Here is a 26,625-nt window from a genome sequence, read left to right on the forward strand (position 1 = left end):
TGGGCTTGTTTGCTTATCAATAACCAAATTCTTGATTCAGTTTTACAGAAAGTATATTTATCATCTAAAGCACCGCAATCAGTAAACAAACCATTGCTCATAAATGACCTCGTGGCGCAACAGTAGCGCGTCTGACTCCAGCTCAGAAGGTTGCGTGTTCAAATCACGTCGGGGTCAATTACCATTTTGAAGATGAAATTTACCAAATGAAACACCATAAAAGAAACAAATTGCCAAGTCTGTCATCCACCTTCTGTAATGTGATATTTGCTCACAGGGATAACTATATCACCTGCACAGTTTCATAATAAATGCCCATTCTGCTCATTTCTCATAATACTTATACAAAAAATACCCAGTTAATTTGACATCACCATATCTTGACATTGAAGCATACTCTGTACTCTTGGTTTCTTTATGATTAAGTTTTGTTTCATATTGCATCATTTCAATTCCGGTCACAGACAACTTCAAAATTTTACGTAAGTGCTAACACCAACAATTACTTTATTTTGTAAGACATTTAGAAGTAATTTTATTTTTTTGATCAATTTTTCCTTTCAGCTTACTTATTTTGCTAAGAATAATGACTACATTTAAGGAAAGACAAACAGTCATATTCTTTGGTTATGGAAGCAAAGATGTGGGCTTGTTTGCTTATCAATACCAAATTCTTGATTCAGTTTTTACAGAAAGTATATTTATCGTCTAAAGCACCGCAATCAGTAAACAAACCATTGCTCATAAATGACCTCGTGGCGCAACGGTAGCGCGTCTGACTCCAGATCAGAAGGTTGCGTGTTCAAATCACGTCGGGGTCAATTACCATTTTGAAGATGAAATTTACCAAATGAAACACCATAAAAGAAACAAATTGCCAAGTCTGTCATCCACCTTCTGTAATGTGATATTTGCTCACAGTTATAACTATATCACCTGCACAGTTTCATAATAAATGCCCATTCTGCTCATTTCTCATATTACTTATACAAAAAATACCCAGTTAATTGGACATCACCATATCTTGACATTGAAGCATACTCTGTACTCTTAGTTTCTTTATGATTAAGTTTTGTTTCATATTGCATCATTTCAATTCCGGTCACTTACAACTTCAAAATTTTACATAAGTGCTAACACCAACAATTACTTTATTTTGTAAGACATTTAGAAGTAATTTTATTTTTTTGATCAATTTTTCCTTTCAGCTTACTTATTTTGCTAAGAATAATGACTACATTTAAGGAAAGACAAACAGTCATATTCTTTGGTTATGGAAGCAAAGATGTGGGCTTGTTTGCTTATCAATACCAAATTCTTGATTCAGTTTTTACAGAAAGTATATTTATCGTCTAAAGCACCGCAATCAGTAAACAAACCATTGCTCATAAATGACCTCGTGGCGCAACGGTAGCGCGTCTGACTCCAGATCAGAAGGTTGCGTGTTCAAATCACGTCGGGGTCAATTACCATTTTGAAGATGAAATTTACCAAATGAAACACCATAAAAGAAACAAATTGCCAAGTCTGTCATCCACCTTCTGTAATGTGATATTTGCTCACAGTTATAACTATATCACCTGCACAGTTTCATAATAAATGCCCATTCTGCTCATTTCTCATATTACTTATACAAAAAATACCCAGTTAATTGGACATCACCATATCTTGACATTGAAGCATACTCTGTACTCTTAGTTTCTTTATGATTAAGTTTTGTTTCATATTGCATCATTTCAATTCCGGTCACTTACAACTTCAAAATTTTACATAAGTGCTAACACCAACAATTACTTTATTTTGTAAGACATTTAGAAGTAATTTGATTTTTTTGATCAATTTTTCCTTTCAGCTTACTTATTTTGCTAAGAATAATGACTACATTTAAGGAAAGACAAACAGTCATATTCTTTGGTTATGGAAGCAAAGATGTGGGCTTGTTTGCTTATCAATAACCAAATTCTTGATTCAGTTTTTACAGAAAGTATATTTATCGTCTAAAGCACCGCAATCAGTAAACAAACCATTGCTCATAAATGATCTCATGGCGCAACGGTAGCGCGTCTGACTCCAGATCAGAAGGTTGCGTGTTCAAATCACGTCGGGGTCAATTACCATTTTAAAGATGAAATTTACCAAATGAAACACCATAAAAGAAACAAATTGCAAAGTCTGTCATCCACCTTCTGTAATGTGATATTTGCTCACAGGGATAACTATATCACCTGCACAGTTTCATAATAAATGCTCATTTCTCATAATACTTATAAAAAAATACCCAGTTAATTGGACATCACCATATCTTGACATTGAAGCATACTCTGTACTCTTGGTTTCTTTATGATTAAGTTTTGTTTCATATTGCATCATTTCAATTCCGGTAACTTACATCTTCAAAATTTTACATAAGTGCTAACGCCAACAATTACTTTATTTTGTAAGACATTTAGAAGTAATTTGATTTTTTTGATCAATTTTTCCTTTCAGCTTACTTATTTTGCTAAGAATAATGACTACATTTAAGGAAAGACAAACAGTCATATTCTTTGGTTATGGAAGCAAAGATGTGGGCTTGTTTGCTTATCAATAACCAAACTCTTGATTCAGTTTTTACAGAAAGTATATTTATCGTCTAAAGCACCGCAATCAGTAAACAAACCATTGCTCATAAATGACCTCGTGGCGCAACGGTAGCGCGTCTGACTCCAGATCAGAAGGTTGCGTGTTCAAATCACGTCGGGGTTAATTACCATTTTGAACATGAAATTTACCAAATGAAACACCATAAAAGAAACAAATTGCCAAGTCTGTCATCCACCTTCTGTAATGTGATATTTGCTCACAGGGATAACTATATCACCTGCACAGTTTCATAATAAATGCCCATTCTGCTCATTTCTCATAATACTTATACAAAAAATACCCAGTTAATTGGACATCACCATATCTTGACATTGAAGCATACTCTGTACTCTTGGTTTCTTTATGATTAAGTTTTGTTTCATATTGCATCATTTCAATTCCGGTAACTTACATCTTCAAAATTTTACATAAGTGCTAACACCAACAATTACTTAATTTTGTAAGACATTTAGAAGTAATTTGATTTTTTTGATCAATTTTTCCTTTCAGCTTACTTATTTTGCTAAGAATAATGACTACATTTAAGGAAAGACAAACAGTCATATTCTTTGGTTATGGAAGCAAAGATGTGGGCTTGTTTGCTTATCAATAACCAAATTCTTGATTCAGTTTTACAGAAAGTATATTTATCATCTAAAGCACCGCAATCAGTAAACAAACCATTGCTCATAAATGACCTCGTGGCGCAACAGTAGCGCGTCTGACTCCAGCTCAGAAGGTTGCGTGTTCAAATCACGTCGGGGTCAATTACCATTTTGAAGATGAAATTTACCAAATGAAACACCATAAAAGAAACAAATTGCAAAGTCTGTCATCCACCTTCTGTAATGTGATATTTGCTCACAGGGATAACTATATCACCTGCACAGTTTCATAATAAATGCCCATTCTGCTCATTTCTCATAATACTTATACAAAAAATACCCAGTTAATTTGACATCACCATATCTTGACATTGAAGCATACTCTGTACTCTTGGTTTCTTTATGATTAAGTTTTGTTTCATATTGCATCATTTCAATTCCGGTCACAGACAACTTCAAAATTTTACGTAAGTGCTAACACCAACAATTACTTTATTTTGTAAGACATTTAGAAGTAATTTTATTTTTTTGATCAATTTTTCCTTTCAGCTTACTTATTTTGCTAAGAATAATGACTACATTTAAGGAAAGACAAACAGTCATATTCTTTGGTTATGGAAGCAAAGATGTGGGCTTGTTTGCTTATCAATAACCAAATTCTTGATTCAGTTTTTACAGAAAGTATATTTATCGTCTAAAGCACCGCAATCAGTAAACAAACCATTGCTCATAAATGATCTCATGGCGCAACGGTAGCGCGTCTGACTCCAGATCAGAAGGTTGCGTGTTCAAATCACGTCGGGGTCAATTACCATTTTAAAGATGAAATTTACCAAATGAAACACCATAAAAGAAACAAATTGCAAAGTCTGTCATCCACCTTCTGTAATGTGATATTTGCTCACAGGGATAACTATATCACCTGCACAGTTTCATAATAAATGCTCATTTCTCATAATACTTATAAAAAAATACCCAGTTAATTGGACATCACCATATCTTGACATTGAAGCATACTCTGTACTCTTGGTTTCTTTATGATTAAGTTTTGTTTCATATTGCATCATTTCAATTCCGGTAACTTACATCTTCAAAATTTTACATAAGTGATAACGCCAACAATTACTTTATTTTGTAAGACATTTAGAAGTAATTTGATTTTTTTGATCAATTTTTCCTTTCAGCTTACTTATTTTGCTAAGAATAATGACTACATTTAAGGAAAGACAAACAGTCATATTCTTTGGTTATGGAAGCAAAGATGTGGGCTTGTTTGCTTATCAATAACCAAACTCTTGATTCAGTTTTTACAGAAAGTATATTTATCGTCTAAAGCACCGCAATCAGTAAACAAACCATTGCTCATAAATGACCTCGTGGCGCAACGGTAGCGCGTCTGACTCCAGATCAGAAGGTTGCGTGTTCAAATCACGTCGGGGTTAATTACCATTTTGAACATGAAATTTACCAAATGAAACACCATAAAAGAAACAAATTGCCAAGTCTGTCATCCACCTTCTGTAATGTGATATTTGCTCACAGGGATAACTATATCACCTGCACAGTTTCATAATAAATGCCCATTCTGCTCATTTCTCATAATACTTATACAAAAAATACCCAGTTAATTGGACATCACCATATCTTGACATTGAAGCATACTCTGTACTCTTGGTTTCTTTATGATTAAGTTTTGTTTCATATTGCATCATTTCAATTCCGGTAACTTACATCTTCAAAATTTTACATAAGTGCTAACACCAACAATTACTTTATTTTGTAAGACATTTAGAAGTAATTTGATTTTTTTGATCAATTTTTCCTTTCAGCTTACTTATTTTGCTAAGAATAATGACTACATTTAAGGAAAGACAAACAGTCATATTCTTTGGTTATGGAAGCAAAGATGTGGGCTTGTTTGCTTATCAATAACCAAATTCTTGATTCAGTTTTTACAGAAAGTATATTTATCGTCTAAAGCACCGCAATCAGTAAACAAACCATTGCTCATAAATGACCTCATGGCACAACGGTAGCGCGTTTGACTCCAGATCAGAAGGTTGCGTGTTCAAATCACGTCGGGGTCAATTACCATTTTGAAGATGAAATTTACCAAATGAAACACCATAAAAGAAACAAATTGCCAAGTCTGTCATCCACCTTCTGTAATGTGATATTTGCTCACAGGGATAACTATATCACCTGCACAGTTTCATAATAAATGCCCATTCTGCTCATTTCTCATATTACTTATACAAAAAATACCCAGTTAATTGGACATCACCATATCTTGACATTGAAGCATACTCTGTACTCTTGGTTTCTTTATGATTAAGTTTTGTTTCATATTGCATCATTTCAATTCCGGTCACTTACAACTTCAAAATTTTACATAAGTGCTTACACCAACAATTACTTTATTTTGTAAGACATTTAGAAGTAATTTGATTTTTTTGATCAATTTTTCCTTTCAGCTTACTTATTTTGCTAAGAATAATGACTACATTTAAGGAAAGACAAACAGTCATATTCTTTGGTTATGGAAGCAAAGATGTGGGCTTGTTTGCTTATCAATAACCAAATTCTTGATTCAGTTTTACAGAAAGTATATTTATCATCTAAAGCACCGCAATCAGTAAACAAACCATTGCTCATAAATGACCTCGTGGCGCAACAGTAGCGCGTCTGACTCCAGCTCAGAAGGTTGCGTGTTCAAATCACGTCGGGGTCAATTACCATTTTGAAGATGAAATTTACCAAATGAAACACCATAAAAGAAACAAATTGCAAAGTCTGTCATCCACCTTCTGTAATGTGATATTTGCTCACAGGGATAACTATATCACCTGCACAGTTTCATAATAAATGCCCATTCTGCTCATTTCTCATAATACTTATACAAAAAATACCCAGTTAATTTGACATCACCATATCTTGACATTGAAGCATACTCTGTACTCTTGGTTTCTTTATGATTAAGTTTTGTTTCATATTGCATCATTTCAATTCCGGTCACAGACAACTTCAAAATTTTACGTAAGTGCTAACACCAACAATTACTTTATTTTGTAAGACATTTAGAAGTAATTTTATTTTTTTGATCAATTTTTCCTTTCAGCTTACTTATTTTGCTAAGAATAATGACTACATTTAAGGAAAGACAAACAGTCATATTCTTTGGTTATGGAAGCAAAGATGTGGGCTTGTTTGCTTATCAATACCAAATTCTTGATTCAGTTTTTACAGAAAGTATATTTATCGTCTAAAGCACCGCAATCAGTAAACAAACCATTGCTCATAAATGACCTCGTGGCGCAACGGTAGCGCGTCTGACTCCAGATCAGAAGGTTGCGTGTTCAAATCACGTCGGGGTCAATTACCATTTTGAAGATGAAATTTACCAAATGAAACACCATAAAAGAAACAAATTGCCAAGTCTGTCATCCACCTTCTGTAATGTGATATTTGCTCACAGGGATAACTATATCACCTGCAAAGTTTCATAATAATTGCCCATTCTGCTCATTTCTCATAATACTTATACAAAAAATACCCAGTTAATTTGACATCACCATATCTTGACATTGAAGCATACTCTGTTCTCTTGGTTTCTTTATGATTAAGTTTTGTTTCATATTGCATCATTTCAATTCCGGTAACTTACATCTTCAAAATTTTACATAAGTGCTAACACCAACAATGACTTTATTTTGTAAGACATTTAGAAGTAATTTGATTTTTTTGATCAATTTTTCCTTTCAGCTTACTTATTTTGCTAAGAATAATGACTTTACATTTAAGGAAAGACAAACAGTCATATTCTTTGGTTATGGAAGCAAAGATGTGGGCTTGTTTGCTTACCAATAACCAAATTCTTGATTCAGTTTTTACAGAAAGTATATTTATCGTCTAAAGCACCGCAATCAGTAAACAAACCATTGCTCATAAATGACCTCGTGGCGCAACGGTAGCGCGTCTGACTCCAGATCAGAAGATTGCGTGTTCAAATCACGTCGGGGTCAATTACCATTTTGAAGATGAAATTTACCAAATGAAACACCATAAAAGAAACAAATTGCCAAGTCTGTCATCCACCTTCTGTAATGTGATATTTGCTCACAGGGATAACTATATCACCTGCACAGTTTCATAATAAATGCCCATTCTGCTCATTTCTCATAATACTTATACAAAAAATACCCAGTTAATTTGACATCACCATATCTTGACATTGAAGCATACTCTGTTCTCTTGGTTTCTTTATGATTAAGTTTTGTTTCATATTGCATCATTTCAATTCCGGTAACTTACATCTTCAAAATTTTACATAAGTGCTAACACCAACAATGACTTTATTTTGTAAGACATTTAGAAGTAATTTGATTTTTTTGATCAATTTTTCCTTTCAGCTTACTTATTTTGCTAAGAATAATGACTTTACATTTAAGGAAAGACAAACAGTCATATTCTTTGGTTATGGAAGCAAAGATGTGGGCTTCTTTGCTTACCAATAACCAAATTCTTGATTCAGTTTTTACAGAAAGTATATTTATCGTCTAAAGCACCACAATCAGTAAACAAACCATTGCTCATAAATGACCTCGTGGCGCAACGGTAGCGTGTCTGACTCCATATCAGAAGGTTGCGTGTTCAAATCATGTCGGGGTTAATTACCATTTTGAAGATGAAATTTACCAAATGAAACACCATAAAAGAAACAAATTGCCAAGTCTGTCATCCACCTTCTGTAATGTGATATTTGCTCACAGGGATAACTATATCACCTGCACAGTTTCATAATAAATGCTGATTTCTCATAATACTTATACAAAAAATACCCAGTTAATTGGACATCACCATATCTTGACATTGAAGCATACTCTGTACTCTTGGTTTCTTTATGATTAAGTTTTGTTTCATATTGCATCATTTCAATTCCGGTAACTTACATCTTCAAAATTTTACATAAGTGCTAACACCAACAATTACTTTATTTTGTAAGACATTTAGAAGTAATTTTATTTTTTTGATCAATTTTTCCTTTCAGCTTACTTATTTTGCTAAGAATAATGACTACATTTAAGGAAAGACAAACAGTCATATTCTTTGGTTATGGAAGCAAAGATGTGGGCTTGTTTGCTTATCAATAACCAAATTCTTGATTCAGTTTTTACAGAAAGTATATTTATCGCCTAAAGCACCGCAATCAGTAAACAAACCATTGTTCATAAATGACCTCGTGGCGCAATGGTAGCGCGTCTGACTCCAGATCAGAAGGTTGCGTGTTCAAATCACGTCGGGGTCAATTACCATTTTGAAGATGAAATTTACCAAATGAAACACCATAAAAGAAACAAATTGCCAAGTCTGTCATCCACCTTCTGTAATGTGATATTTGCTCACAGGGATAACTATATCACCTGCACCGTTTCATAATAAATGCCCATTCTGCTCATTTCTCATAATACTTATACAAAAAATACCCAGTAAATTTGACATCACCATATCTTGACATTGAAGCATACTCTGTACTCTTGGTTTCTTTATGATTAAGTTTTGTTTCATATTGCATCATTTCAATTCCGGTCACTTACAACTTCAAAATTTTACATAAGTGCTAACACCAACAATTACTTTATTTTGTAAGACATTTAGAAGTAATTTTATTTTTTTGATCAATTTTTCCTTTCAGCTTACTTATTTTGCTAAGAATAATGACTACATTTAAGGAAAGACAAACAGTCATATTCTTTGGTTATGGAAGCAAAGATGTGGGCTTCTTTGCTTATCAATAACCAAATACTTGATTCAGTTTTTACAGAAAGTATATTTATCGTCTAAAGCACCACAATCAGTAAACAAACCATTGCTCATAAATGACCTCGTGGCGCAACGGTAGCGTGTCTGACTCCATATCAGAAGGTTGCGTGTTCAAATCATGTCGGGGTTAATTACCATTTTGAAGATGAAATTTACCAAATGAAACACCATAAAAGAAACAAATTGCCAAGTCTGTCATCCACCTTCTGTAATGTGATATTTGCTCACAGGGATAACTATATCACCTGCACAGTTTCATAATAAATGTCCATTCTGCTCATTTCTCATAATACTTATGCAAAAATAACCCAGTTTATTGGAAATTACCATATCTTGACATTGAAGCATACTCTGTACTCTTGGTTTCTTTATGACTAAGTTTTGTTTCATATTGCATCATTTCAATTCCGGTCACAGACAACTTCAAAATTTTACGTAAGTGCTAACACCAACAATTACTTTATTTTGTAAGACATTTAGAAGTAATTTGATTTTTTTGATCAATTTTTCCTTTCAGCTTACTTATTTTGCTAAGAATAATGACTACATTTAAGGAAAGACAAACAGTCATATTCTTTGGTTATGGAAGCAAAGATGTGGGCTTGTTTGCTTATCAATAACCAAATTCTTGATTCAGTTTTTACAGAAAGTATATTTATCGTCTAAAGCACCGCAATCAGTAAACAAACCATTGCTCATAAATGATCTCGTGGCGCAACGGTAGCGCGTCTGACTCCAGATTCAGAAGGTTGCGTGTTCAAATCACGTCGGGGTCAATTACCATTTTAAAGATTAAATTTACCAAATGAAACACCATAAAAGAAACAAATTGCCAAGTCTGTCATCCACCTTCTGTAATGTGATATTTGCTCACAGGGATAACTATATCACCTGCACAGTTTCATAATAATTGCCCATTCTGCTCATTTCTCATAATACTTATACAAAAAATACCCAGTTAATTTGACATCACCATATCTTGACATTGAAGCATACTCTGTTCTCTTGGTTTCTTTATGATTAAGTTTTGTTTCATATTGCATCATTTCAATTCCGGTAACTTACATCTTCAAAATTTTACATAAGTGCTAACACCAACAATGACTTTATTTTGTAAGACATTTAGAAGTAATTTGATTTTTTTTGATCAATTTTTCCTTTCAGCTTACTTATTTTGCTAAGAATAATGACTTTACATTTAAGGAAAGACAAACAGTCATATTCTTTGGTTATGGAAGCAAAGATGTGGGCTTGTTTGCTTATCAATAACCAAATTCTTGATTCAGTTTTTACAGAAAGTATATTTATCGTCTAAAGCACCGCAATCAGTAAACAAACCATTGCTCATAAATGACCTCGTATCGCAACGGTAGCGCGTCTGACTCCAGATCAGAAGATTGCGTGTTCAAATCACGTCGGGGTCAATTACCATTTTGAAGATGAAATTTACCAAATGAAACACCATAAAAGAAACAAATTGCCAAGTCTGTCATCCACCTTCTGTAATGTGATATTTGCTCACAGGGATAACTATATCACCTGCACAGTTTCATAATAAATGCCCATTCTGCTCATTTCTCATAATACTTATACAAAAAATACCCAGTTAATTTGACATCACCATATCTTGACATTGAAGCATACTCTGTACTCTTGGTTTCTTTATGATTAAGTTTTGTTTCATATTGTATCATTTCAATTCCGGTAACTTACATCTTCAAAATTTTACATAAGTGCTAACACCAACAATTACTTTATTTTGTAAGACATTTAGAAGTAATTTGATTTTTTTGATCAATTTTTCCTTTCAGCTTACTTATTTTGCTAAGAATAATGACTTTACATTTAAGGAAAGACAAACAGTCATATTCTTTGGTTATGGAAGCAAAGATGTGGGCTTCTTTGCTTACCAATAACCAAATTCTTGATTCAGTTTTTACAGAAAGTATATTTATCGTCTAAAGCACCACAATCAGTAAACAAACAATTGCTCATAAATGACCTCGTGGCGCAACGGTAGCGTGTCTGACTCCATATCAGAAGGTTGCGTGTTCAAATCATGTCGGGGTTAATTACCATTTTGAAGATGAAATTTACCAAATGAAACACCATAAAAGAAACAAATTGCCAAGTCTGTCATCCACCTTCTGTAATGTGATATTTGCTCACAGGGATAACTATATCACCTGCACAGTTTCATAATAAATGCTGATTTCTCATAATACTTATACAAAAAATACCCAGTTAATTGGACATCACCATATCTTGACATTGAAGCATACTCTGTACTCTTGGTTTCTTTATGATTAAGTTTTGTTTCATATTGCATCATTTCAATTCCGGTAACTTACATCTTCAAAATTTTACATAAGTGCTAACACCAACAATTACTTTATTTTGTAAGACATTTAGAAGTAATTTGATTTTTTTGATCAATTTTTCCTTTCAGCTTACTTATTTTGCTAAGAATAATGACTACATTTAAGGAAAGACAAACAGTCATATTCTTTGGTTATGGAAGCAAAGATGTGGGCTTGTTTGCTTATCAATAACCAAATTCTTGATTCAGTTTTTACAGAAAGTATATTTATCGTCTAAAGCACCGCAATCAGTAAACAAACCATTGCTCATAAATGACCTCGTGGCGCAATGGTAGCGCGTCTGACTCCAGATCAGAAGGTTGCGTGTTCAAATCACGTCGGGGTCAATTACCATTTTGAAGATGAAATTTACCAAATGAAACACCATAAAAGAAACAAATTGCCAAGTCTGTCATCCACCTTCTGTAATGTGATATTTGCTCACAGGGATAACTATATCACCTGCACAGTTTCATAATAAATGTCCATTCTGCTCATTTCTCATAATACTTATGCAAAAATAACCCAGTTTATTGGAAATTACCATATCTTGACATTGAAGCATACTCTGTACTCTTGGTTTCTTTATGACTAAGTTTTGTTTCATATTGCATCATTTCAATTCCGGTCACAGACAACTTCAAAATTTTACGTAAGTGCTAACACCAACAATTACTTTATTTTGTAAGACATTTAGAAGTAATTTTATTTTTTTGATCAATTTTTCCTTTCAGCTTACTTATTTTGCTAAGAATAATGACTACATTTAAGGAAAGACAAACAGTCATATTCTTTGGTTATGGAAGCAAAGATGTGGGCTTGTTTGCTTATCAATACCAAATTCTTGATTCAGTTTTTACAGAAAGTATATTTATCGTCTAAAGCACCGCAATCAGTAAACATACCATTGCTCATAAATGACCTCGTGGCGCAACGGTAGCGCGTCTGACTCCAGATCAGAAGGTTGCGTGTTCAAATCACGTCGGGGTCAATTACCATTTTGAAGATGAAATTTACCAAATGAAACACCATAAAAGAAACAAATTGCCAAGTCTGTCATCCACCTTCTGTAATGTGATATTTGCTCACAGTTATAACTATATCACCTGCACAGTTTCATAATAAATGCCCATTCTGCTCATTTCTCATATTACTTATACAAAAAATACCCAGTTAATTGGACATCACCATATCTTGACATTGAAGCATACTCTGTACTCTTAGTTTCTTTATGATTAAGTTTTGTTTCATATTGCATCATTTCAATTCCGGTCACTTACAACTTCAAAATTTTACATAAGTGCTAACACCAACAATTACTTTATTTTGTAAGACATTTAGAAGTAATTTTATTTTTTTGATCAATTTTTCCTTTCAGCTTACTTATTTTGCTAAGAATAATGACTACATTTAAGGAAAGACAAACAGTCATATTCTTTGGTTATGGAAGCAAAGATGTGGGCTTGTTTGCTTATCAATACCAAATTCTTGATTCAGTTTTTACAGAAAGTATATTTATCGTCTAAAGCACCGCAATCAGTAAACAAACCATTGCTCATAAATGACCTCGTGGCGCAACGGTAGCGCGTCTGACTCCAGATCAGAAGGTTGCGTGTTCAAATCACGTCGGGGTCAATTACCATTTTGAAGATGAAATTTACCAAATGAAACACCATAAAAGAAACAAATTGCCAAGTCTGTCATCCACCTTCTGTAATGTGATATTTGCTCACAGTTATAACTATATCACCTGCACAGTTTCATAATAAATGCCCATTCTGCTCATTTCTCATATTACTTATACAAAAAATACCCAGTTAATTGGACATCACCATATCTTGACATTGAAGCATACTCTGTACTCTTAGTTTCTTTATGATTAAGTTTTGTTTCATATTGCATCATTTCAATTCCGGTCACTTACAACTTCAAAATTTTACATAAGTGCTAACACCAACAATTACTTTATTTTGTAAGACATTTAGAAGTAATTTGATTTTTTTGATCAATTTTTCCTTTCAGCTTACTTATTTTGCTAAGAATAATGACTACATTTAAGGAAAGACAAACAGTCATATTCTTTGGTTATGGAAGCAAAGATGTGGGCTTGTTTGCTTATCAATAACCAAATTCTTGATTCAGTTTTTACAGAAAGTATATTTATCGTCTAAAGCACCGCAATCAGTAAACAAACCATTGCTCATAAATGACCTCGTATCGCAACGGTAGCGCGTCTGACTCCAGATCAGAAGATTGCGTGTTCAAATCACGTCGGGGTCAATTACCATTTTGAAGATGAAATTTACCAAATGAAACACCATAAAAGAAACAAATTGCCAAGTCTGTCATCCACCTTCTGTAATGTGATATTTGCTCACAGGGATAACTATATCACCTGCACAGTTTCATAATAAATGCCCATTCTGCTCATTTCTCATAATACTTATACAAAAAATACCCAGTTAATTTGACATCACCATATCTTGACATTGAAGCATACTCTGTACTCTTGGTTTCTTTATGATTAAGTTTTGTTTCATATTGTATCATTTCAATTCCGGTAACTTACATCTTCAAAATTTTACATAAGTGCTAACACCAACAATTACTTTATTTTGTAAGACATTTAGAAGTAATTTGATTTTTTTGATCAATTTTTCCTTTCAGCTTACTTATTTTGCTAAGAATAATGACTTTACATTTAAGGAAAGACAAACAGTCATATTCTTTGGTTATGGAAGCAAAGATGTGGGCTTCTTTGCTTACCAATAACCAAATTCTTGATTCAGTTTTTACAGAAAGTATATTTATCGTCTAAAGCACCACAATCAGTAAACAAACAATTGCTCATAAATGACCTCGTGGCGCAACGGTAGCGTGTCTGACTCCATATCAGAAGGTTGCGTGTTCAAATCATGTCGGGGTTAATTACCATTTTGAAGATGAAATTTACCAAATGAAACACCATAAAAGAAACAAATTGCCAAGTCTGTCATCCACCTTCTGTAATGTGATATTTGCTCACAGGGATAACTATATCACCTGCACAGTTTCATAATAAATGCTGATTTCTCATAATACTTATACAAAAAATACCCAGTTAATTGGACATCACCATATCTTGACATTGAAGCATACTCTGTACTCTTGGTTTCTTTATGATTAAGTTTTGTTTCATATTGCATCATTTCAATTCCGGTAACTTACATCTTCAAAATTTTACATAAGTGCTAACACCAACAATTACTTTATTTTGTAAGACATTTAGAAGTAATTTGATTTTTTTGATCAATTTTTCCTTTCAGCTTACTTATTTTGCTAAGAATAATGACTACATTTAAGGAAAGACAAACAGTCATATTCTTTGGTTATGGAAGCAAAGATGTGGGCTTGTTTGCTTATCAATAACCAAATTCTTGATTCAGTTTTTACAGAAAGTATATTTATCGTCTAAAGCACCGCAATCAGTAAACAAACCATTGCTCATAAATGACCTCGTGGCGCAATGGTAGCGCGTCTGACTCCAGATCAGAAGGTTGCGTGTTCAAATCACGTCGGGGTCAATTACCATTTTGAAGATGAAATTTACCAAATGAAACACCATAAAAGAAACAAATTGCCAAGTCTGTCATCCACCTTCTGTAATGTGATATTTGCTCACAGGGATAACTATATCACCTGCACCGTTTCATAATAAATGCCCATTCTGCTCATTTCTCATAATACTTATACAAAAAATACCCAGTAAATTTGACATCACCATATCTTGACATTGAAGCATACTCTGTACTCTTGGTTTCTTTATGATCAAGTTTTGTTTCATATTGCATCATTTCAATTCCGGTCACTTACAACTTCAAAATTTTACATAAGTGCTAACACCAACAATTACTTTATTTTGTAAGACATTTAGAAGTAATTTTATTTTTTTGATCAATTTTTCCTTTCAGCTTACTTATTTTGCTAAGAATAATGACTACATTTAAGGAAAGACAAACAGTCATATTCTTTGGTTATGGAAGCAAAGATGTGGGCTTCTTTGCTTATCAATAACCAAATACTTGATTCAGTTTTTACAGAAAGTATATTTATCGTCTAAAGCACCACAATCAGTAAACAAACCATTGCTCATAAATGACCTCGTGGCGCAACGGTAGCGTGTCTGACTCCATATCAGAAGGTTGCGTGTTCAAATCATGTCGGGGTTAATTACCATTTTGAAGATGAAATTTACCAAATGAAACACCATAAAAGAAACAAATTGCCAAGTCTGTCATCCACCTTCTGTAATGTGATATTTGCTCACAGGGATAACTATATCACCTGCACAGTTTCATAATAAATGTCCATTCTGCTCATTTCTCATAATACTTATGCAAAAATAACCCAGTTTATTGGAAATTACCATATCTTGACATTGAAGCATACTCTGTACTCTTGGTTTCTTTATGACTAAGTTTTGTTTCATATTGCATCATTTCAATTCCGGTCACAGACAACTTCAAAATTTTACGTAAGTGCTAACACCAACAATTACTTTATTTTGTAAGACATTTAGAAGTAATTTTATTTTTTTGATCAATTTTTCCTTTCAGCTTACTTATTTTGCTAAGAATAATGACTACATTTAAGGAAAGACAAACAGTCATATTCTTTGGTTATGGAAGCAAAGATGTGGGCTTGTTTGCTTATCAATACCAAATTCTTGATTCAGTTTTTACAGAAAGTATATTTATCGTCTAAAGCACCGCAATCAGTAAACATACCATTGCTCATAAATGACCTCGTGGCGCAACGGTAGCGCGTCTGACTCCAGATCAGAAGGTTGCGTGTTCAAATCACGTCGGGGTCAATTACCATTTTGAAGATGAAATTTACCAAATGAAACACCATAAAAGAAACAAATTGCCAAGTCTGTCATCCACCTTCTGTAATGTGATATTTGCTCACAGTTATAACTATATCACCTGCACAGTTTCATAATAAATGCCCATTCTGCTCATTTCTCATATTACTTATACAAAAAATACCCAGTTAATTGGACATCACCATATCTTGACATTGAAGCATACTCTGTACTCTTAGTTTCTTTATGATTAAGTTTTGTTTCATATTGCATCATTTCAATTCCGGTCACTTACAACTTCAAAATTTTACATAAGTGCTAACACCAACAATTACTTTATTTTGTAAGACATTTAGAAGTAATTTTATTTTTTTGATCAATTTTTCCTTTCAGCTTACTTATTTTGCTAAGAATAATGACTACATTTAAGGAAAGACAAACAGTCATATTCTTTGGTTATGGAAGCAAAGATGTGGGCTTGTTTGCTTATCAATACCAAATTCTTGATTCAGTTTTTACAGAAAGTATATTTATCGTCTAAAGCACCGCAATCAGTAAACAAACCATTGCTCATAAATGACCTCGTGGCGCAACGGTAGCGCGTCTGACTCCAGATCAGAAGGTTGCGTGTTCAAATCACATCGGGGTCAATTACCATTTTGAAGATGAAATTTACCAAATGAAACACCATAAAAGAAACAAATTGCCAAGTCTGTCATCCACCTTCTGTAATGTGATATTTGCTCACAGTTATAACTATATCACCTGCACAGTTTCATAATAAATGCCCATTCTGCTCATTTCTCATATTACTTATACAAAAAATACCCAGTTAATTGGACATCACCATATCTTGACATTGAAGCATACTCTGTACTCTTAGTTTCTTTATGATTAAGTTTTGTTTCATATTGCATCATTTCAATTCCGGTCACTTACAACTTCAAAATTTTACATAAGTGCTAACACCAACAATTACTTTATTTTGTAAGACATTTAGAAGTAATTTGATTTTTTTGATCAATTTTTCCTTTCAGCTTACTTATTTTGCTAAGAATAATGACTACATTTAAGGAAAGACAAACAGTCATATTCTTTGGTTATGGAAGCAAAGATGTGGGCTTGTTTGCTTATCAATAACCAAATTCTTGATTCAGTTTTTACAGAAAGTATATTTATTGTCTAAAGCACCGCAATCAGTAAACAAACCATTGCTCATAAATGATCTCATGGCGCAACGGTAGCGCGTCTGACTCCAGATCAGAAGGTTGCGTGTTCAAATCACGTCGGGGTCAATTACCATTTTAAAGATGAAATTTACCAAATGAAACACCATAAAAGAAACAAATTGCAAAGTCTGTCATCCACCTTCTGTAATGTGATATTTGCTCACAGGGATAACTATATCACCTGCACAGTTTCATAATAAATGCTCATTTCTCATAATACTTATAAAAAAATACCCAGTTAATTGGACATCACCATATCTTGACATTGAAGCATACTCTGTACTCTTGGTTTCTTTATGATTAAGTTTTGTTTCATATTGCATCATTTCAATTCCGGTAACTTACATCTTCAAAATTTTACATAAGTGCTAACGCCAACAATTACTTTATTTTGTAAGACATTTAGAAGTAATTTGATTTTTTTGATCAATTTTTCCTTTCAGCTTACTTATTTTGCTAAGAATAATGACTACATTTAAGGAAAGACAAACAGTCATATTCTTTGGTTATGGAAGCAAAGATGTGGGCTTGTTTGCTTATCAATAACCAAACTCTTGATTCAGTTTTTACAGAAAGTATATTTATCGTCTAAAGCACCGCAATCAGTAAACAAACCATTGCTCATAAATGACCTCGTGGCGCAACGGTAGCGCGTCTGACTCCAGATCAGAAGGTTGCGTGTTCAAATCACGTCGGGGTTAATTACCATTTTGAACATGAAATTTACCAAATGAAACACCATAAAAGAAACAAATTGCCAAGTCTGTCATCCACCTTCTGTAATGTGATATTTGCTCACAGGGATAACTATATCACCTGCACAGTTTCATAATAAATGCTCATTTCTCATAATACTTATACAAAAAATACCCAGTTAATTGGACATCACCATATCTTGACATTGAAGCATACTCTGTACTCTTGGTTTCTTTATGATTAAGTTTTGTTTCATATTGCATCATTTCAATTCCGGTAACTTACATCTTCAAAATTTTACATAAGTGCTAACACCAACAATTACTTTATTTTGTAAGACATTTAGAAGTAATTTGATTTTTTTGATCAATTTTTCCTTTCAGCTTACTTATTTTGCTAAGAATAATGACTACATTTAAGGAAAGACAAACAGTCATATTCTTTGGTTATGGAAGCAAAGATGTGGGCTTGTTTGCTTATCAATAACCAAATTCTTGATTCAGTTTTTACAGAAAGTATACTTATCGTCTAAAGCACCGCAATCAGTAAACAAACCATTGCTCATAAATGACCTCATGGCACAACGGTAGCGCGTTTGACTCCAGATCAGAAGGTTGCGTGTTCAAATCACGTCGGGGTCAATTACCATTTTGAAGATGAAATTTACCAAATGAAACACCATAAAAGAAACAAATTGCCAAGTCTGTCATCCACCTTCTGTAATGTGATATTTGCTCACAGGGATAACTATATCACCTGCACAGTTTCATAATAAATGCTCATTTCTCATATTACTTATACAAAAAATACCCAGTTAATTGGACATCACCATATCTTGACATTGAAGCATACTCTGTACTCTTGGTTTCTTTATGATTAAGTTTTGTTTCATATTGCATCATTTCAATTCCGGTCACTTACAACTTCAAAATTTTACATAAGTGCTTACACCAACAATTACTTTATTTTGTAAGACATTTAGAAGTAATTTGATTTTTTTGATCAATTTTTCCTTTCAGCTTACTTATTTTGCTAAGAATAATGACTACATTTAAGGAAAGACAAACAGTCATATTCTTTGGTTATGGAAGCAAAGATGTGGGCTTGTTTGCTTATCAATAACCAAATTCTTGATTCAGTTTTGCAGAAAGTATATTTATCATCTAAAGCACCGCAATCAGTAAACAAACCATTGCTCATAAATGACCTCGTGGCGCAACAGTAGCGCGTCTGACTCCAGATCAGAAGGTTGCGTGTTCAAATCACGTCGGGGTCAATTACCATTTTGAAGATGAAATTTACCAAATGAAACACCATAAAAGAAACAAATTGCAAAGTCTGTCATCCACCTTCTGTAATGTGATATTTGCTCACAGGGATAACTATATCACCTGCACAGTTTCATAATAAATGCCCATTCTGCTCATTTCTCATAATACTTATACAAAAAATACCCAGTTAATTTGACATCACCATATCTTGACATTGAAGCATTCTCTGTACTCTTGGTTTCTTTATGATTAAGTTTTGTTTCATATTGCATCATTTCAATTCCGGTAACTTACATCTTCAAAATTTTACATAAGTGCTAACACCAACAATTACTTTATTTTGTAAGACATTTAGAAGTAATTTGATTTTTTTGATCAATTTTTCCTTTCAGCTTACTTATTTTGCTAAGAATAATGACTTTACATTTAAGGAAAGACAAACAGTCATATTCTTTGGTTATGGAAGCAAAGATGTGGGCTTCTTTGCTTATCAATAACCAAATTCTTGATTCAGTTTTTACAGAAAGTATATTTATCGTCTAAAACACCACAATCAGTAAACAAACCATTGTTCATAAATGACCTCGTGGCGCAACGGTAGCGTGTCTGAGTCCATATCAGAAGGTTGCGTGTTCAAATCATGTTGGGGTTAATTACCATTTTGAAGATGAAATTTACCAAATGAAACACCATAAAAGAAACAAATTGCCAAGTCTGTCATCCACCTTCTGTAATGTGATATTTGCTCACAGGGATAACTATATCACCTGCACAGTTTCATAATAAATGCTCATTTCTCATAATACTTATACAAAAAATACCCAGTTAATTGGACATCACCATATCTTGACATTGAAGCATACTCTGTACTCTTGGTTTCTTTATGATTAAGTTTTGTTTCATATTGCATCATTTCAATTCCGGTCACTTACAACTTCAAAATTTTACATAAGTGCTAACACCAACAATTACTTTATTTTGTAAGACATTTAGAAGTAATTTGATTTTTTTGATAAATTTTTCCTTTCAGCTCACTTATTTTGCTAAGAATAATGACTACATTTAAGGAAAAGACAAACAGTCATATTCTTTGGTTATGGAAGCAAAGATGTGGGCTTGTTTGCTTATCAATAACCAAATTCTTGATTCAGTTTTTACAGAAAGTATATTTATCGTCTAAAGCACCGCAATCAGTAAACAAACCATTGCTCATAAATGACCTCGTGGCGCAACAGTAGCACGTCTGACTCCAGATCAGAAGGTTGCGTGTTCAAATCACGTCGGGGTCAATTACTATTTTGAAGATGAAATTTACCAAATGAAACACCATAAAAGAAACAAATTGCCAATTCTGTCATCCACCTTCTGTACTGTGATATTTGCTCACAGGGATAACTATATCACCTGCACAGTTTCATAATAAATGCCCATTCTGCTCATTTCTCATAATACTTATACAAAAAATACCCAGTAAATTTGACATCACCATATCTTGACATTGAAGCATACTCTGTACTCTTGGTTTCTTTATGATTAAGTTTTGTTTCATATTGCATCATTTCAATTCCGGTCACTTACAACTTCAAAATTTTACATAAGTGCTAACACCAACAATTACTTTATTTTGTAAGACATTTAGAAGTAATTTTATTTTTTTGATCAATTTTTCCTTTCAGCTTACTTATTTTGCTAAGAATAATGACTACATTTAAGGAAAGACAAACAGTCATATTCTTTGGTTATGGAAGCAAAGATGTGGGCTTCTTTGCTTATCAATAACCAAATACTTGATTCAGTTTTTACAGAAAGTATATTTATCGTCTAAAGCACCACAATCAGTAAACAAACCATTGCTCATAAATGACCTCGTGGCGCAACGGTAGCGTGTCTGACTCCATATCAGAAGGTTGCGTGTTCAAATCATGTCGGGGTTAATTACCATTTTGAAGATGAAATTTACCAAATGAAACACCATAAAAGAAACAAATTGCCAAGTCTGTCATCCACCTTCTGTAATGTGATATTTGCTCACAGGGATAACTATATCACCTGCACAGTTTCATAATAAATGTCCATTCTGCTCATTTCTCATAATACTTATGCAAAAATAACCCAGTTTATTGGAAATTACCATATCTTGACATTGAAGCATACTCTGTACTCTTGGTTTCTTTATGACTAAGTTTTGTTTCATATTGCATCATTTCAATTCCGGTCACAGACAACTTCAAAATTTTACGTAAGTGCTAACACCAACAATTACTTTATTTTGTAAGACATTTAGAAGTAATTTTATTTTTTTGATCAATTTTTCCTTTCAGCTTACTTATTTTGCTAAGAATAATGACTACATTTAAGGAAAGACAAACAGTCATATTCTTTGGTTATGGAAGCAAAGATGTGGGCTTGTTTGCTTATCAATACCAAATTCTTGATTCAGTTTTTACAGAAAGTATATTTATCGTCTAAAGCACCGCAATCAGTAAACATACCATTGCTCATAAATGACCTCGTGGCGCAACGGTAGCGCGTCTGACTCCAGATCAGAAGGTTGCGTGTTCAAATCACGTCGGGGTCAATTACCATTTTGAAGATGAAATTTACCAAATGAAACACCATAAAAGAAACAAATTGCCAAGTCTGTCATCCACCTTCTGTAATGTGATATTTGCTCACAGTTATAACTATATCACCTGCACAGTTTCATAATAAATGCCCATTCTGCTCATTTCTCATATTACTTATACAAAAAATACCCAGTTAATTGGACATCACCATATCTTGACATTGAAGCATACTCTGTACTCTTAGTTTCTTTATGATTAAGTTTTGTTTCATATTGCATCATTTCAATTCCGGTCACTTACAACTTCAAAATTTTACATAAGTGCTAACACCAACAATTACTTTATTTTGTAAGACATTTAGAAGTAATTTTATTTTTTTGATCAATTTTTCCTTTCAGCTTACTTATTTTGCTAAGAATAATGACTACATTTAAGGAAAGACAAACAGTCATATTCTTTGGTTATGGAAGCAAAGATGTGGGCTTGTTTGCTTATCAATAACCAAATTCTTGATTCAGTTTTTACAGAAAGTATATTTATTGTCTAAAGCACCGCAATCAGTAAACAAACCATTGCTCATAAATGATCTCATGGCGCAACGGTAGCGCGTCTGACTCCAGATCAGAAGGTTGCGTGTTCAAATCACGTCGGGGTCAATTACCATTTTAAAGATGAAATTTACCAAATGAAACACCATAAAAGAAACAAATTGCAAAGTCTGTCATCCACCTTCTGTAATGTGATATTTGCTCACAGGGATAACTATATCACCTGCACAGTTTCATAATAAATGCTCATTTCTCATAATACTTATAAAAAAATACCCAGTTAATTGGACATCACCATATCTTGACATTGAAGCATACTCTGTACTCTTGGTTTCTTTATGATTAAGTTTTGTTTCATATTGCATCATTTCAATTCCGGTAACTTACATCTTCAAAATTTTACATAAGTGCTAACGCCAACAATTACTTTATTTTGTAAGACATTTAGAAGTAATTTGATTTTTTTGATCAATTTTTCCTTTCAGCTTACTTATTTTGCTAAGAATAATGACTACATTTAAGGAAAGACAAACAGTCATATTCTTTGGTTATGGAAGCAAAGATGTGGGCTTGTTTGCTTATCAATAACCAAACTCTTGATTCAGTTTTTACAGAAAGTATATTTATCGTCTAAAGCACCGCAATCAGTAAACAAACCATTGCTCATAAATGACCTCGTGGCGCAACGGTAGCGCGTCTGACTCCAGATCAGAAGGTTGCGTGTTCAAATCACGTCGGGGTTAATTACCATTTTGAACATGAAATTTACCAAATGAAACACCATAAAAGAAACAAATTGCCAAGTCTGTCATCCACCTTCTGTAATGTGATATTTGCTCACAGGGATAACTATATCACCTGCACAGTTTCATAATAAATGCCCATTCTGCTCATTTCTCATAATACTTATACAAAAAATACCCAGTTAATTGGACATCACCATATCTTGACATTGAAGCATACTCTGTACTCTTGGTTTCTTTATGATTAAGTTTTGTTTCATATTGCATCATTTCAATTCCGGTAACTTACATCTTCAAAATTTTGCATAAGTGCTAACACCAACAATTACTTTATTTTGTAAGACATTTAGAAGTAATTTGATTTTTTTGATCAATTTTTCCTTTCAGCTTACTTATTTTGCTAAGAATAATGACTACATTTAAGGAAAGACAAACAGTCATATTCTTTGGTTATGGAAGCAAAGATGTGGGCTTGTTTGCTTATCAATAACCAAATTCTTGATTCAGTTTTTACAGAAAGTATACTTATCGTCTAAAGCACCGCAATCAGTAAACAAACCATTGCTCATAAATGACCTCATGGCACAACGGTAGCGCGTTTGACTCCAGATCAGAAGGTTGCGTGTTCAAATCACGTCGGGGTCAATTACCATTTTGAAGATGAAATTTACCAAATGAAACACCATAAAAGAAACAAATTGCCAAGTCTGTCATCCACCTTCTGTAATGTGATATTTGCTCACAGGGATAACTATATCACCTGCACAGTTTCATAATAAATGCCCATTCTGCTCATTTCTCATATTACTTATACAAAAAATACCCAGTTAATTGGACATCACCATATCTTGACATTAAAGCATACTCTGTACTCTTGGTTTCTTTATGATTAAGTTTTGTTTCATATTGCATCATTTCAATTCCGGTCACTTACAACTTCAAAATTTTACATAAGTGCTTACACCAACAATTACTTTATTTTGTAAGACATTTAGAAGTAATTTGATTTTTTTGATCAATTTTTCCTTTCAGCTTACTTATTTTGCTAAGAATAATGACTACATTTAAGGAAAGACAAACAGTCATATTCTTTGGTTATGGAAGCAAAGATGTGGGCTTGTTTGCTTATCAATAACCAAATTCTTGATTCAGTTTTTACAGAAAGTATATTTATTGTCTAAAGCACCGCAATCAGTAAACAAACCATTGCTCATAAATGATCTCATGGCGCAACGGTAGCGCGTCTGACTCCAGATCAGAAGGTTGCGTGTTCAAATCACGTCGGGGTCAATTACCATTTTAAAGATGAAATTTACCAAATGAAACACCATAAAAGAAACAAATTGCAAAGTCTGTCATCCACCTTCTGTAATGTGATATTTGCTCACAGGGATAACTATATCACCTGCACAGTTTCATAATAAATGCTCATTTCTCATAATACTTATAAAAAAATACCCAGTTAATTGGACATCACCATATCTTGACATTGAAGCATACTCTGTACTCTTGGTTTCTTTATGATTAAGTTTTGTTTCATATTGCATCATTTCAATTCCGGTCACTTACAACTTCAAAATTTTACATAAGTGCTAACACCAACAATTACTTTATTTTGTAAGACATTTAGAAGTAATTTTATTTTTTTGATCAATTTTTCCTTTCAGCTTACTTATTTTGCTAAGAATAATGACTACATTTAAGGAAAGACAAACAGTCATATTCTTTGGTTATGGAAGCAAAGATGTGGGCTTCTTTGCTTATCAATAACCAAATACTTGATTCAGTTTTTACAGAAAGTATATTTATCGTCTAAAGCACCACAATCAGTAAACAAACCATTGCTCATAAATGACCTCGTGGCGCAACGGTAGCGTGTCTGACTCCATATCAGAAGGTTGCGTGTTCAAATCATGTCGGGGTTAATTACCATTTTGAAGATGAAATTTACCAAATGAAACACCATAAAAGAAACAAATTGCCAAGTCTGTCATCCACCTTCTGTAATGTGATATTTGCTCACAGGGATAACTATATCACCTGCACAGTTTCATAATAAATGTCCATTCTGCTCATTTCTCATAATACTTATGCAAAAATAACCCAGTTTATTGGAAATTACCATATCTTGACATTGAAGCATACTCTGTACTCTTGGTTTCTTTATGACTAAGTTTTGTTTCATATTGCATCATTTCAATTCCGGTCACAGACAACTTCAAAATTTTACGTAAGTGCTAACACCAACAATTACTTTATTTTGTAAGACATTTAGAAGTAATTTTATTTTTTTGATCAATTTTTCCTTTCAGCTTACTTATTTTGCTAAGAATAATGACTACATTTAAGGAAAGACAAACAGTCATATTCTTTGGTTATGGAAGCAAAGATGTGGGCTTGTTTGCTTATCAATACCAAATTCTTGATTCAGTTTTTACAGAAAGTATATTTATCGTCTAAAGCACCGCAATCAGTAAACATACCATTGCTCATAAATGACCTCGTGGCGCAACGGTAGCGCGTCTGACTCCAGATCAGAAGGTTGCGTGTTCAAATCACGTCGGGGTCAATTACCATTTTGAAGATGAAATTTACCAAATGAAACACCATAAAAGAAACAAATTGCCAAGTCTGTCATCCACCTTCTGTAATGTGATATTTGCTCACAGTTATAACTATATCACCTGCACAGTTTCATAATAAATGCCCATTCTGCTCATTTCTCATATTACTTATACAAAAAATACCCAGTTAATTGGACATCACCATATCTTGACATTGAAGCATACTCTGTACTCTTAGTTTCTTTATGATTAAGTTTTGTTTCATATTGCATCATTTCAATTCCGGTCACTTACAACTTCAAAATTTTACATAAGTGCTAACACCAACAATTACTTTATTTTGTAAGACATTTAGAAGTAATTTTATTTTTTTGATCAATTTTTCCTTTCAGCTTACTTATTTTGCTAAGAATAATGACTACATTTAAGGAAAGACAAACAGTCATATTCTTTGGTTATGGAAGCAAAGATGTGGGCTTGTTTGCTTATCAATAACCAAATTCTTGATTCAGTTTTTACAGAAAGTATATTTATTGTCTAAAGCACCGCAATCAGTAAACAAACCATTGCTCATAAATGATCTCATGGCGCAACGGTAGCGCGTCTGACTCCAGATCAGAAGGTTGCGTGTTCAAATCACGTCGGGGTCAATTACCATTTTAAAGATGAAATTTACCAAATGAAACACCATAAAAGAAACAAATTGCAAAGTCTGTCATCCACCTTCTGTAATGTGATATTTGCTCACAGGGAT

At 33.2% G+C, this 26,625-nt stretch overlaps 34 non-coding genes across 34 annotated transcripts; all 34 read left to right on the forward strand.

Moving 5' to 3' along the window:
• Positions 1-105: 105 nt before the first annotated feature.
• Positions 106-177, forward strand: TRNAW-CCA (transfer RNA tryptophan (anticodon CCA)). The gene has a single exon. It is a non-coding gene; the product is annotated as a tRNA-Trp (tRNA).
• Positions 178-749: 572 nt separating this feature from the next.
• On the forward strand, positions 750-821 carry TRNAW-CCA (transfer RNA tryptophan (anticodon CCA)). Its single transcript has one exon. It is a non-coding gene; the product is annotated as a tRNA-Trp (tRNA).
• Positions 822-1,393: 572 nt separating this feature from the next.
• Positions 1,394-1,465, forward strand: TRNAW-CCA (transfer RNA tryptophan (anticodon CCA)). Its single transcript has one exon. It is a non-coding gene; the product is annotated as a tRNA-Trp (tRNA).
• Positions 1,466-2,038: 573 nt separating this feature from the next.
• Positions 2,039-2,110, forward strand: TRNAW-CCA (transfer RNA tryptophan (anticodon CCA)). The gene has a single exon. It is a non-coding gene; the product is annotated as a tRNA-Trp (tRNA).
• Positions 2,111-2,673: 563 nt separating this feature from the next.
• On the forward strand, positions 2,674-2,745 carry TRNAW-CCA (transfer RNA tryptophan (anticodon CCA)). Its single transcript has one exon. It is a non-coding gene; the product is annotated as a tRNA-Trp (tRNA).
• Positions 2,746-3,317: 572 nt separating this feature from the next.
• On the forward strand, positions 3,318-3,389 carry TRNAW-CCA (transfer RNA tryptophan (anticodon CCA)). Its single transcript has one exon. It is a non-coding gene; the product is annotated as a tRNA-Trp (tRNA).
• Positions 3,390-3,962: 573 nt separating this feature from the next.
• On the forward strand, positions 3,963-4,034 carry TRNAW-CCA (transfer RNA tryptophan (anticodon CCA)). Its single transcript has one exon. It is a non-coding gene; the product is annotated as a tRNA-Trp (tRNA).
• Positions 4,035-4,597: 563 nt separating this feature from the next.
• TRNAW-CCA (transfer RNA tryptophan (anticodon CCA)) lies at positions 4,598-4,669 on the forward strand. Its single transcript has one exon. It is a non-coding gene; the product is annotated as a tRNA-Trp (tRNA).
• Positions 4,670-5,242: 573 nt separating this feature from the next.
• On the forward strand, positions 5,243-5,314 carry TRNAW-CCA (transfer RNA tryptophan (anticodon CCA)). The gene has a single exon. It is a non-coding gene; the product is annotated as a tRNA-Trp (tRNA).
• Positions 5,315-5,886: 572 nt separating this feature from the next.
• TRNAW-CCA (transfer RNA tryptophan (anticodon CCA)) lies at positions 5,887-5,958 on the forward strand. The gene has a single exon. It is a non-coding gene; the product is annotated as a tRNA-Trp (tRNA).
• A 572-nt stretch (positions 5,959-6,530) lies between these two features.
• Positions 6,531-6,602, forward strand: TRNAW-CCA (transfer RNA tryptophan (anticodon CCA)). Its single transcript has one exon. It is a non-coding gene; the product is annotated as a tRNA-Trp (tRNA).
• Positions 6,603-7,177: 575 nt separating this feature from the next.
• TRNAW-CCA (transfer RNA tryptophan (anticodon CCA)) lies at positions 7,178-7,249 on the forward strand. Its single transcript has one exon. It is a non-coding gene; the product is annotated as a tRNA-Trp (tRNA).
• Positions 7,250-8,460: 1,211 nt separating this feature from the next.
• TRNAW-CCA (transfer RNA tryptophan (anticodon CCA)) lies at positions 8,461-8,532 on the forward strand. Its single transcript has one exon. It is a non-coding gene; the product is annotated as a tRNA-Trp (tRNA).
• A 1,218-nt stretch (positions 8,533-9,750) lies between these two features.
• On the forward strand, positions 9,751-9,823 carry TRNAW-CCA (transfer RNA tryptophan (anticodon CCA)). The gene has a single exon. It is a non-coding gene; the product is annotated as a tRNA-Trp (tRNA).
• Positions 9,824-10,399: 576 nt separating this feature from the next.
• TRNAW-CCA (transfer RNA tryptophan (anticodon CCA)) lies at positions 10,400-10,471 on the forward strand. The gene has a single exon. It is a non-coding gene; the product is annotated as a tRNA-Trp (tRNA).
• Positions 10,472-11,682: 1,211 nt separating this feature from the next.
• On the forward strand, positions 11,683-11,754 carry TRNAW-CCA (transfer RNA tryptophan (anticodon CCA)). The gene has a single exon. It is a non-coding gene; the product is annotated as a tRNA-Trp (tRNA).
• A 572-nt stretch (positions 11,755-12,326) lies between these two features.
• Positions 12,327-12,398, forward strand: TRNAW-CCA (transfer RNA tryptophan (anticodon CCA)). Its single transcript has one exon. It is a non-coding gene; the product is annotated as a tRNA-Trp (tRNA).
• A 572-nt stretch (positions 12,399-12,970) lies between these two features.
• On the forward strand, positions 12,971-13,042 carry TRNAW-CCA (transfer RNA tryptophan (anticodon CCA)). Its single transcript has one exon. It is a non-coding gene; the product is annotated as a tRNA-Trp (tRNA).
• Positions 13,043-13,615: 573 nt separating this feature from the next.
• On the forward strand, positions 13,616-13,687 carry TRNAW-CCA (transfer RNA tryptophan (anticodon CCA)). Its single transcript has one exon. It is a non-coding gene; the product is annotated as a tRNA-Trp (tRNA).
• A 1,211-nt stretch (positions 13,688-14,898) lies between these two features.
• TRNAW-CCA (transfer RNA tryptophan (anticodon CCA)) lies at positions 14,899-14,970 on the forward strand. Its single transcript has one exon. It is a non-coding gene; the product is annotated as a tRNA-Trp (tRNA).
• Positions 14,971-16,187: 1,217 nt separating this feature from the next.
• Positions 16,188-16,259, forward strand: TRNAW-CCA (transfer RNA tryptophan (anticodon CCA)). Its single transcript has one exon. It is a non-coding gene; the product is annotated as a tRNA-Trp (tRNA).
• Positions 16,260-16,831: 572 nt separating this feature from the next.
• TRNAW-CCA (transfer RNA tryptophan (anticodon CCA)) lies at positions 16,832-16,903 on the forward strand. The gene has a single exon. It is a non-coding gene; the product is annotated as a tRNA-Trp (tRNA).
• A 573-nt stretch (positions 16,904-17,476) lies between these two features.
• On the forward strand, positions 17,477-17,548 carry TRNAW-CCA (transfer RNA tryptophan (anticodon CCA)). Its single transcript has one exon. It is a non-coding gene; the product is annotated as a tRNA-Trp (tRNA).
• Positions 17,549-18,111: 563 nt separating this feature from the next.
• TRNAW-CCA (transfer RNA tryptophan (anticodon CCA)) lies at positions 18,112-18,183 on the forward strand. Its single transcript has one exon. It is a non-coding gene; the product is annotated as a tRNA-Trp (tRNA).
• Positions 18,184-18,747: 564 nt separating this feature from the next.
• Positions 18,748-18,819, forward strand: TRNAW-CCA (transfer RNA tryptophan (anticodon CCA)). The gene has a single exon. It is a non-coding gene; the product is annotated as a tRNA-Trp (tRNA).
• A 563-nt stretch (positions 18,820-19,382) lies between these two features.
• On the forward strand, positions 19,383-19,454 carry TRNAW-CCA (transfer RNA tryptophan (anticodon CCA)). Its single transcript has one exon. It is a non-coding gene; the product is annotated as a tRNA-Trp (tRNA).
• Positions 19,455-20,666: 1,212 nt separating this feature from the next.
• On the forward strand, positions 20,667-20,738 carry TRNAW-CCA (transfer RNA tryptophan (anticodon CCA)). The gene has a single exon. It is a non-coding gene; the product is annotated as a tRNA-Trp (tRNA).
• Positions 20,739-21,955: 1,217 nt separating this feature from the next.
• On the forward strand, positions 21,956-22,027 carry TRNAW-CCA (transfer RNA tryptophan (anticodon CCA)). The gene has a single exon. It is a non-coding gene; the product is annotated as a tRNA-Trp (tRNA).
• A 573-nt stretch (positions 22,028-22,600) lies between these two features.
• Positions 22,601-22,672, forward strand: TRNAW-CCA (transfer RNA tryptophan (anticodon CCA)). The gene has a single exon. It is a non-coding gene; the product is annotated as a tRNA-Trp (tRNA).
• Positions 22,673-23,235: 563 nt separating this feature from the next.
• On the forward strand, positions 23,236-23,307 carry TRNAW-CCA (transfer RNA tryptophan (anticodon CCA)). Its single transcript has one exon. It is a non-coding gene; the product is annotated as a tRNA-Trp (tRNA).
• A 573-nt stretch (positions 23,308-23,880) lies between these two features.
• TRNAW-CCA (transfer RNA tryptophan (anticodon CCA)) lies at positions 23,881-23,952 on the forward strand. The gene has a single exon. It is a non-coding gene; the product is annotated as a tRNA-Trp (tRNA).
• A 573-nt stretch (positions 23,953-24,525) lies between these two features.
• TRNAW-CCA (transfer RNA tryptophan (anticodon CCA)) lies at positions 24,526-24,597 on the forward strand. Its single transcript has one exon. It is a non-coding gene; the product is annotated as a tRNA-Trp (tRNA).
• Positions 24,598-25,804: 1,207 nt separating this feature from the next.
• Positions 25,805-25,876, forward strand: TRNAW-CCA (transfer RNA tryptophan (anticodon CCA)). Its single transcript has one exon. It is a non-coding gene; the product is annotated as a tRNA-Trp (tRNA).
• A 573-nt stretch (positions 25,877-26,449) lies between these two features.
• Positions 26,450-26,521, forward strand: TRNAW-CCA (transfer RNA tryptophan (anticodon CCA)). Its single transcript has one exon. It is a non-coding gene; the product is annotated as a tRNA-Trp (tRNA).
• The last annotated feature ends 104 nt before the right edge of the window (positions 26,522-26,625 follow it).

This window comes from Pseudophryne corroboree, chromosome 6, assembly GCF_028390025.1.
Source record: "Pseudophryne corroboree isolate aPseCor3 chromosome 6, aPseCor3.hap2, whole genome shotgun sequence".
Taxonomy (NCBI): domain Eukaryota; kingdom Metazoa; phylum Chordata; class Amphibia; order Anura; family Myobatrachidae; genus Pseudophryne; species Pseudophryne corroboree.